General features: G+C 42.6%; 1 long non-coding RNA gene across 1 annotated transcript; it reads left to right on the top strand.

The window, feature by feature from the left end:
* The first annotated feature begins 6,037 nt into the window (after positions 1 to 6,037).
* On the top strand, positions 6,038 to 9,221 carry LOC135057646 (uncharacterized). The gene is made up of 2 exons (XR_010244258.1): positions 6,038 to 6,232; positions 9,019 to 9,221. It is a non-coding gene; the product is annotated as an uncharacterized LOC135057646 (long non-coding RNA).
* Positions 9,222 to 9,739: the final 518 nt, after the last annotated feature.

Here is a 9,739-nt window from a genome sequence, read left to right as displayed (position 1 = left end):
CGGTAAATTGAGAATCCAGCCGTGCCTCTGCAACATCTTCACGGACAGAGACAGGCTGTCCAGCAACTTCTCCCGAGATCTCGCCTTTATGAGGAGATCGTCCAAGTACGGGATAATTGTGACGCCCTGCCTGCGCAGGAGCACCATCATTTCCGCCATTACCTTGGTGAAAATTCTCGGGGCCGTGGAAACACCAAACGGCAACGTCTGAAATTGGTAGTGACAGTCCTGTACTGCAAATCTCAGGAACGCCTGGTGAGGAGGGAAAATCGGAACATGAAGGTACGCATCCTTTATATCCATGGACACCATCCAATCCCCTCCCTCCAGGCTGGCGATGACCGCTCTGAGCGATTCCATTTTGAACTTGAACCTCTTCAAGTACAGGTTCAGGGATTTCAGATTTAAAATGGGTCTGACCGAACCGTCCGGTTTCGGTACCACAAACAGGGATGAATAATTACCCTCTCCTTGCTGGAGATGAGGAACTTCGACTATCACCTGTTGAATGTACAATTTGTGAATTGCAGCTAACACCAGCTCCCTCTCCGACGGGGAAGCCGGCAGAGCCGATTTGAAAAACCGGCGAGGAGGCATGTCTTCGAATTCCAGTCTGTATCCCTGGGAAACAATCTCTATTGCCCAGGGATCCACCTGTGAGAGAACCCAGACATGGCTGAAAAGACGAAGACGTGCCCCCACTTGATCTGACCCCCCCCCCCGGGCAGCCCCAGCGTCATGCGGTGGACTTTGCGGAAGTAGGGGAGGACATCTGCTCTTGGGAACTAGCCGAGTGCAGCTTTTTTCCCTTGCCTTTACCTCTGGCAACAAAGGACGATCCTCGTACCTTCTTGCTTTTATTGGAACGAAAGGACTGCATTTGATAATGCGGTACCTTCTTAGCATGCTGCGGGGGAACATAAGGTAAAAAATTCGATTTACCGGCCGTAGCAGTAGAGACAAGGTCCGAGAGGCCTTCTCCAAACAACTCCTCCCCCTAGTAAGGCAATGACTCCATATGCCGCTTTGAGTCGGCGTCTCCCGTCCACTGTCGGGTCCACAAGAGTCGCCGAGCAGAAATAGACATAGCGATTATTCTGGAGCTTAGTAAACAAATGTCTCTCTGAGCATCCCTCATATACAAGGCAGCATCTCTGATATGCTCAATGGTCATTAGAATGGTATCCCTATCTAAGGTGTCAATCTCCGTAGATAAGGAGTCTGCCCATGTCATGACAGCACTACAAACCCAGGCCGACGCCATGGCCGGTCTAACGATAGTTCCTAAATGTGTGTAAATGTGCTTCATGGTAATTTCCTGCTTGCGATCAGCAGGATCCTTGAGGATCCGGAGAAGGCAGTGCCACCTTCTTGGATAAGCGTGTCAGTGCTTTGTCTACTTTAGGCGAAGATTCCCATCGTAGCCTATCCTTCTGTGGAAAAGGATACGCCATAAGAATCCTTTTGGGAACATGTAGTCTCCTATCCGGAGACTCCCAAGCCTTTTCGCACAATTCGCTTAGCTCAAATGAGGATGGAAATGTGACCTCAGGCTTTTTCCCTTTATACATGTGAACCCTCGTGTCAGGGACAGGGGGTTCCTCAGTGATATGCAAAACCTCTTTTATGGCAATAATCATGTATCGAATACCCTTTGCCACCTTCGGCTGTAATTTTGCCTCCTCATGGTCGACACTAGAGTCAGTATCTGTGTAGGTATCTGTGTCAGCGACCTGGGATATGGGGCGCTTTTGAGACCCTGAAGGTCCTGGCGCCACAGGGACTGGCACGGTCTGGCTGCCTGACTGATCCCTAGCCTCAGCCTTGTCTAACCTTTTATGCAGGAGATTCACATTTGCATTTAAGACATTCAGCATATCCACCCAGTTCGGTGTCGGCGTTGCCGACGGCGACCTGACATTCAAACACTCCCCCTCCACATTAAGCGAGCCTTCCTCGTCAAACATGTCGACACACACGTACCGACACACTTCACACACACAGGGAAACTCTTTTCTGAAGACAGTATCCCCTTTAAGGCCCTTTGGAGAGACAGAGAGAGAGTATGCCAGGACACACCCCAGCGCAATGACCCTGGAGACCAACACAAAATGTTTTTTCCCCAGCAGCGCTGTATAATATCTTATCCGCCAATTGTGTGCCCCCTACCCTCTCTTTTAAACACCCCTTCACCGTGTGTAAGCAGGGGAGAGTCCGGGGAGCTTCCTCTCAGCGTTCTGTGGAGAGAAAAATGGCGCTGGTGAGTGCTGAGGGAGAAGCCCCGCCCCCTCGGCGGCGGGCTTCGGTCCCGCTCAAATTTGTGTAAAAATGGTGGGGGCTCTTTTATATACATGTACAGTGCCCAGCTGTACATGTATATATCTTTTTGCCATGTTTTAAGGTGTTATTATTGCTGCCCAGGGCGCCCCCCCTGCGCCCTGCACCCATACAGTGACCGGAGTGTGTGAGGTGTGTGGAGCAATGACGCACAGCTGCAGTGCTGTGCGTTACCTCAGTGAAGCCGCTGAAGGCTTCTGCCGCCTGAGACGTCTTCTTGGTTCTGTTCTTCTGGCTCTGTGAGGAGAACGGCGGCGTGGCTCCGGGGCTGGACGCCCAGGACGAACCTGTGTTCACCCCCTCTGGAGCTAATGGTGTCCAGTAGCTGAGGAAGCAGATCCTATCATTTAAGTAGGTCTGCTCCTCTCTCCCCAGTCCCTCGATGCAGGAAGCCTGTTGCCAGCAGTGCTCCCTGTAAAAATAGAAAAATCCAAACAAAAATGCTTTCTAATGCAAAGAACTCAGGAGAGCTCCCTGCAGTGCGCCCATCTTCCTCTGGGCACAGTGTAAAACTGGAGGAGGGACATAGAGGGAGGAGCCAGTGCACACCCAGAATCCAAAGCTTTCTTAAAGTGCCCTATCTCCTGCGGAGCCCGTCTATTCCCATGGTCCTTACGGAGTCCCCAGCATCCTCTAGGACGTTAGAGAAAAAAAACATAGGAAGGGGGCATGGCCACGCCCACACACCACCAATTTGTCCTCATCCCCCGTTACCCTGGCAGACACCTGCAGGACTGTCTGTTCTCGACAGTCCTGCAGGTGTGGATTACAAAAATGAAGGTTCTATAACTTCTATTGAAAATTTTCTAAAGCAGCCCCCTTATTAAGTTGCTCAGATGCCTATAACACTGCTGTTTATGCAGGATTCCAAATATCTAAATATTATCTTTTCCCTATATCACCTCCAATTGAAATTCAGTGAGCTTTCATTTTATTTGATATGCAAACACTGAGGTCTGACTGAGTAATGAAAAATAAAGTTTGCATATGAATCACTTGTGTGAGCTATGTAATTGCATCTCTGCAAATAAATCTCAGCACAAAATGTGATGGTACAGTATATAAACATATTAGAACTTCTCCTTGATCAGCCTGACCACTTCTAATTATATTCACACGATGAATTACGTGGTCTGTATATCACTAGTACCTACAACTAGAGGATACTTAGTAAGTTATCAATTCTCTAATACAATATATTGTGATTTCTAGTGTGTTAAGTATTGATTTTTTCAAGATTTCACTTGCAAGGCATGATAACCTCTCCAACTGTTATATTATATGTGGGTGTAGAACGACTGCAGCGACAACTTCAGGAGTGAAACAGGACATGTTTACTCAGCATCACATACATAATTAGACTGACTTCAGAGAAACAGGGACCTCCCAGAATGCCTGACAAAAGCATTACTTCCTGCCAGGTCCTGCAGATTTTCCAGCTGAAGTGGAACAACAGGCCACAGCATGCCTTGTCATCACAGCTAAAGAACCATATGAGGCACCCCGGAAAATTTTGCGTGCCCTTTTAAAAGTGCAAGAACAGTGTTTGCAAGCTGGAGAGTGTCATGCTGGTACAGCAAGGGTTAAAGGATGGACCAGAGCCAGGTCACATATCCTGTGCTGGTGAGGTGGCAATAGACGATTGGACAGAGAGAGAGAGAGAGAGAGAGAGAGAGAGAGAGAGCGCAAGAGGAGCCTTTTGGGAAGAAGAGGGAGGAGTTGAAGAGAAGCTACTGTAGGAGCTGGAAGTATTATAAGGAGCGGAGCGGATGAGGCTGAATCAAAGCAAACCGAGTTGTCACGCAGGGCGTTGGAGAGCAGCACTGCAGAGCTAGAGCAGCGGGGTGCTTCCGTGAGTGCAGAGAACTGGGAGAGTGAGTGGTAGTGAGACATCTCAGCCGGGGATGCTGACAAGCATATGCAGAGACACAAACACCGTGGCCATCTTGAGAAGCAGAAAACCTATGAGACAGGTCCACCCAGAGAGTGGAATAACCTGAGAGGTTCAGAGTGAGTAAACAAAGACTGTGTTGTGGACTGCATGCGGGCGAGTGCTAGACCATATTGTCAATTTGTCACACACATACTGCTCATGACCACATGGAGAGAAGGGGTGCTACTAGACTCTAATAGAACATCCCACAAAATAGCTGTCTGAACACAGGTACCAGGACAGAGACATTATTTGTGTTAGAAACGCGAGAGAGGAATTGAGTTGCTTTAAGGAGTAAAGACTGAGTTATTTGTTCCAATAATAATTACTACAGAGAAAGCTGTATTGTTAGAGATCCTAAGATACCTTCGCTGATTACATTCTTTTTGCAATACTAAATACTTAAATAAAACCCAGAATTAATATTGCTTCACAAGTGCCATTACCCCCATTGCAATACTGTGGTACTGTATGATTTCCATCCCTTGTGCAACAAGAACAGTTACACCACAGCCCCATTGCAACACTGTGTCATTGTCAGATCTTAGAGCTCCAACATAAAACTGCCTGTGAAGATTGAGACATTCTTATCAGGGATAGTTAGAAAAGTAGTGATTACCATTGACACAGTATTCTTAATCATTTTCTTCATTGTCCTCATTATTGTCTTCTTTTCTTGGATTATGCATGTATCTGTTATTAGATTGATTGAACCACTGAATTATTGAATGATCCAGGGTATTGTGAACTGTAGTCAAATGTTATTTTTCTGTCTTATTTCATTATTACTGTGATTGTCCCATTTTGGCAAATAACTAATCACCATCTTTAATCCAGAGTTCTTTGTGGCTTCATAAACAGAAACCTCCTGTTGAAGATCGATGTCAGTGAATCACTGTTGCATATCAATCTATCCTACCTCTCTGAGCAAGGTACAACAAAAAAGGTTTTTGGGAAAACATCTTAGGGAAAGGGTATGTCACACTGCCACCAAACACCTAGGATACCTCTACCAACCACTTAGACACACCTGCCAACCCCAGGGTGTTACAGATACTTTGCTCTAGTCAGTTAAACAGTTAACACAATGGATGTAATAAGGGGCTGGGTATGAAATCCCAGCAGTCGGAATCTCAATGGCTAGAATCCTGATGGATCCATTAAGTATTTTTACCCTGATTCTACCCTTAACCCAACCCTCCCGCATCCTATCCCTAACCGCTACTTCCCACAGCCCAACCCTAACCATCCCCTTCCGTAGCCTAACCCTCACCCTCCGGAATCCTAACACTAACCTCCCCCTCCCCCACAGCCTAACCCTAACTCTCCTTTAGTGCCTAACCCGACTTACTTGCGGTACCTCTGGAATCAGGATTCTGACTTTCGGGATCCCACTGTATGTCTTCTGACTGTTGGAATCACGACTCTCGGGATTTTGACACAGCCCGTAAAAAAAAGGATACTTTTGGTCTGGCATGTGCTAGCTGCTCCTGTGCAGCCCGTGTCCTTTCGGATATCACATAAGTAAAGTAACAATATATAGAGGAACCAGTAGCTGATAAACTGCTATAATGGAGGGACCAGCACTGTACCACACCTGCCACACCGACTGCATCACTGCAAAGACAATAATTATAACAAAGGTTTCCACACTTAAAGGAAAGTCATATTAGAAAACTTGTTTCTTTCACTTAAGGTGTTAAAAAGTTCTCTCCCAGTTGGCAGGTATAATGAAGTGCCAATATAATATTGTTTTTCCTCAGATCGCATTAAGCCAAGGCTGATCAAATAGGAAAAGAATTATGGTTGCAAATAACTTAGAAGAAAAAAAAAATCAATAAGTTACTTTGATGACAACAAACTAATTGCCATTCGGAAAGCTGTGTAATTAGTTTTACCTGCAATTAAACAATGTGGATATAATGAAGGAGGATAAATTGAAGAGGAAAGGACACTAGCAAGGTAAGATAACTGGCTGCTCTGATGTTTGTTTTCATGAGAGTAAATGTAGGCATTAATATCACACTGCTGCATCGCTCCAGCAAAATGTTCCTTCTGTATTTCATATTCAGCCGTGTGTAGCAGATGGTCACTAGGGACCGGCGTCTCCATAAAGAATTTTAGCTAAGTGCACCAGACTCCTGACAAGTGCTGTAAATAGTCTCACTTACATCTGGTACACGGAGACATCACACTGCGCTCTATCTCTACAAACCGCTTGCATGTAAATATCTCAGGCTTTAACCCCCCAAATCATTTGCAGCATTTTTTTGTATACTGTTCTGAGCTCTATTTCTAAAGATAAAACTTAACATTAAAGAAAGACATTTTACATCCCACTTCAACTGAGGTCACTTGTAAAAAAAAATATATATTTTTGAAACTACACTTTTTCACAAATAGTTTGGATAATCACCGTTCTACTGTCAATTATCCAAACTAATTTGGAACGAGTGTAATTTCAAAAATCTTTTTATTTTCCAGATAATTTGACATTATTAAATTATGTATGTATGTATGTATGTATGTATGTATGTATGTATGTATTTTTTTTTCCATAATGTTTCAATCCAAGTAAATTTTTATGGGCTAATATACGATCAGATATTATTTTTGGTTCCCATAGAACAGTGGAGACCACCAGGCAACCACTAAGAGCCAACATAAAGCGCAAACAAGAACAGGAGGGACTAAACAATGTTTTATTTAGTAAAGAATACAATTGAACAGCAAGCTGAACCAAAATCCAACTCAAAGATTTAACTAGATATGTAAAGCTTATCTATCTATCTATCTATCTATCTATCTATCTATCTATCTATCTATCTATCTATCTATCTATCTATCTATCTATCTAAAAACCTTCACTCACTGACTAACTGACTGACTGACTGACTCCCTAATTCTCTTACTTTCAGATATGTTAGGAAGCTGAAATTTCACATAAGTATTCTTCAGGCGGGAAATAGGAAAACTATTAGATTAGAATTTGAATAAACCTCCCCTTAGGGGATGAAAAGGGGGTAGACATAATCACATCATTATCAATGCGTGGCTTGAGTTGCGTGAACGATAACGCCCAAATGGACAATTGGATCAAAATTTGGATTGCACCTCCAGTGTGTAGAATTTAATAAACTACAAAAATGGTCCCATCACTTTTTACCGTATCTGCTACGGGTGCTCCTCGGGTAACGCCAAGAACTGTGGATTAATTTTTACTTACATTAAGACATCTCATATTTCCATCTCTATAATTTGCCAATATATCTAATACTCATTTATATGTACAACCGTGAAAATCAGAAAATCCTGTGTAAAGAATGGATAAAACAGCTGGTATATAATACTTGAATGTCAAACAAAGTAAATAGCACCATTATTGCTTTGAAAGTTATCATCAAAAACAGTCAAATGTTTCCATAATCGTCTTGATTGGCACTGGCTCCAGATGATCTTCCAAGGTTGTACATGGAAGATCCATAACCATAACCTATTTTTTTTTTTTTTACAAATGCATTTAATGGAATGGTCAGAGAAAATTGAGCATGAACATTGCGAAAACATACATATAGAAACATAGAATTTGACAGCAGATAAGAACCACTTGTCCCATCGAGTCTGCCCCTTTTTCATCCTTTAGGTAATCTCATCCCTTTTTGAAACCTTAATTCTTTGTAAGGAAATTCATATGCCTATCCCAAACATGTTTAAATTGCTCTACAGTCTTAGCCTCTACTACCTATGTCACAAGAAATTTCAGACATCAATGGTACAAAACAAGATATGCAGAGTGGTGAGATAACAGATATCCAGAACATCCCGTGAATTATTCCAGAAAATAAATCATTGCAATGGCAGCCAGACACAATTTAAAATAAACCAAGAAAATATATAAGAAATAGAGTGAAGGGGGGGGGGGGAATAGGGAATCAAGATAGTGGGGGAGAAGGGGGGAAAACATATAAAATAAAGTACATACACTAAAATAAAACAAAGAAAAAAAAAACTTTACACGTTGCACAATTAGTCCGACACATTGCATTGTGTAGTATACTGTATATCCCTTATGTTGAGTTGAAGTATATCACACAGCGGCACATACTGTACGTATAATTAGGTGTGAGGAAACCGGTAGTCAAATCTATAGCAATAAAAACTACTTGTGGATAATACAATAGTAGACTAAATCTATAACCGGATGAGGGTCCCTGAGAACTATATAGAAATGTGTCAAATGGACATGGGAGGGGAGCATAGGCGGGGACAAATACAACAGAGATTACACAGGACAACCAAAATTAACAATACATCATATTCCTGACGTCTTACCTAAAGAGAGTTACCCATTAGACTGTCTAGGGGTGTCTATCACAGTGTATTTTTGCTTTTGTAATTCTATAGGTTTCAAAGCTATAAAGGCACCCCAGTTCTTAAGAAATTTAGACATACCTACTTGCGGGTCAGAAACCAGTTCATACCTATCGAAATACATGTATCTCATTAATAAATCATCGACCTCCCTCAAAGTTGGGTTATGTTTAACAATCCACGAGTTTAGTATCACCTTTTTTGCAACAGTTTCAAAGATAATTCCAAAAGAGATTAACGTTTTTTTCTAGGTAGTCAAATTCCAAGTGTCAAAATTGGCAAAGAGCAATGGTACAAGATCTAGAGATACATTCAGTAGGAAAACAGTGTTAAGGTAATTTATAATTTTATAACAATATTTTTTAATATGTCCACAGGACCAAAGATTGTGGAACAGAGAAGCAGAAGAAGCACCACATTTCAGACAGCGACCTGATTCCCCAAATACAAAATGCCTTCTCTGACTCTGTGAGACATAGGCTCTATGCACAGTTTTGATGTGTACTTCCTGTAAAATGGAGGCACGTACAGTACGGAGGACTGTATCTTAATGTTCAAATAATGCATTTTCGTGTGATAAGGATGGTATGTCTGTCATCTATGCTGTGTATACCTGTTCCTTACTTTTCAAAGAAGAAGGTTTTATAAGTTTAGCATAGAGAAGTCTGGGTTTATATTTATTATTGACAGCGCAAGAAATGATTGGTTGCAGGGGATCTGAAGAAACATCAGTTTCTGACATAGTGGGTAATAAATAGGGCGTAATGGATGAGCTGCATGAGAGCAAATAAACTACTGCTAGGAAGATTAAATTCTAATTGTAAATTCTGGAATGATTTGATTGCACCTCCTGGATCGAATACCTGAGATATAGCTCTGAGGATTTTTGTAATGAGCCATTGGCAAGCGGGATTTTCAATCTCAGGTGTAAAGGCAGTGTTTCCCCAAATCAGTAGCCATTCCCACCTGAGTGTGTTTCTATGCAATTTAGTGTTTACTGTATGCCATGTTACATAAATATCTCCAAACAGTAGGTTGGTATAAATATGTTTAGGAGTTAGCTTTCTCCGAGTCTGTAAGAGGGCGCCTGGAGAATAA

The sequence above is a fragment of the Pseudophryne corroboree genome, chromosome 3 (assembly GCF_028390025.1).
Source record: "Pseudophryne corroboree isolate aPseCor3 chromosome 3, aPseCor3.hap2, whole genome shotgun sequence".
Classification (NCBI taxonomy): domain Eukaryota; kingdom Metazoa; phylum Chordata; class Amphibia; order Anura; family Myobatrachidae; genus Pseudophryne; species Pseudophryne corroboree.
This window is presented reverse-complemented; position numbering and strand designations above follow the sequence as displayed.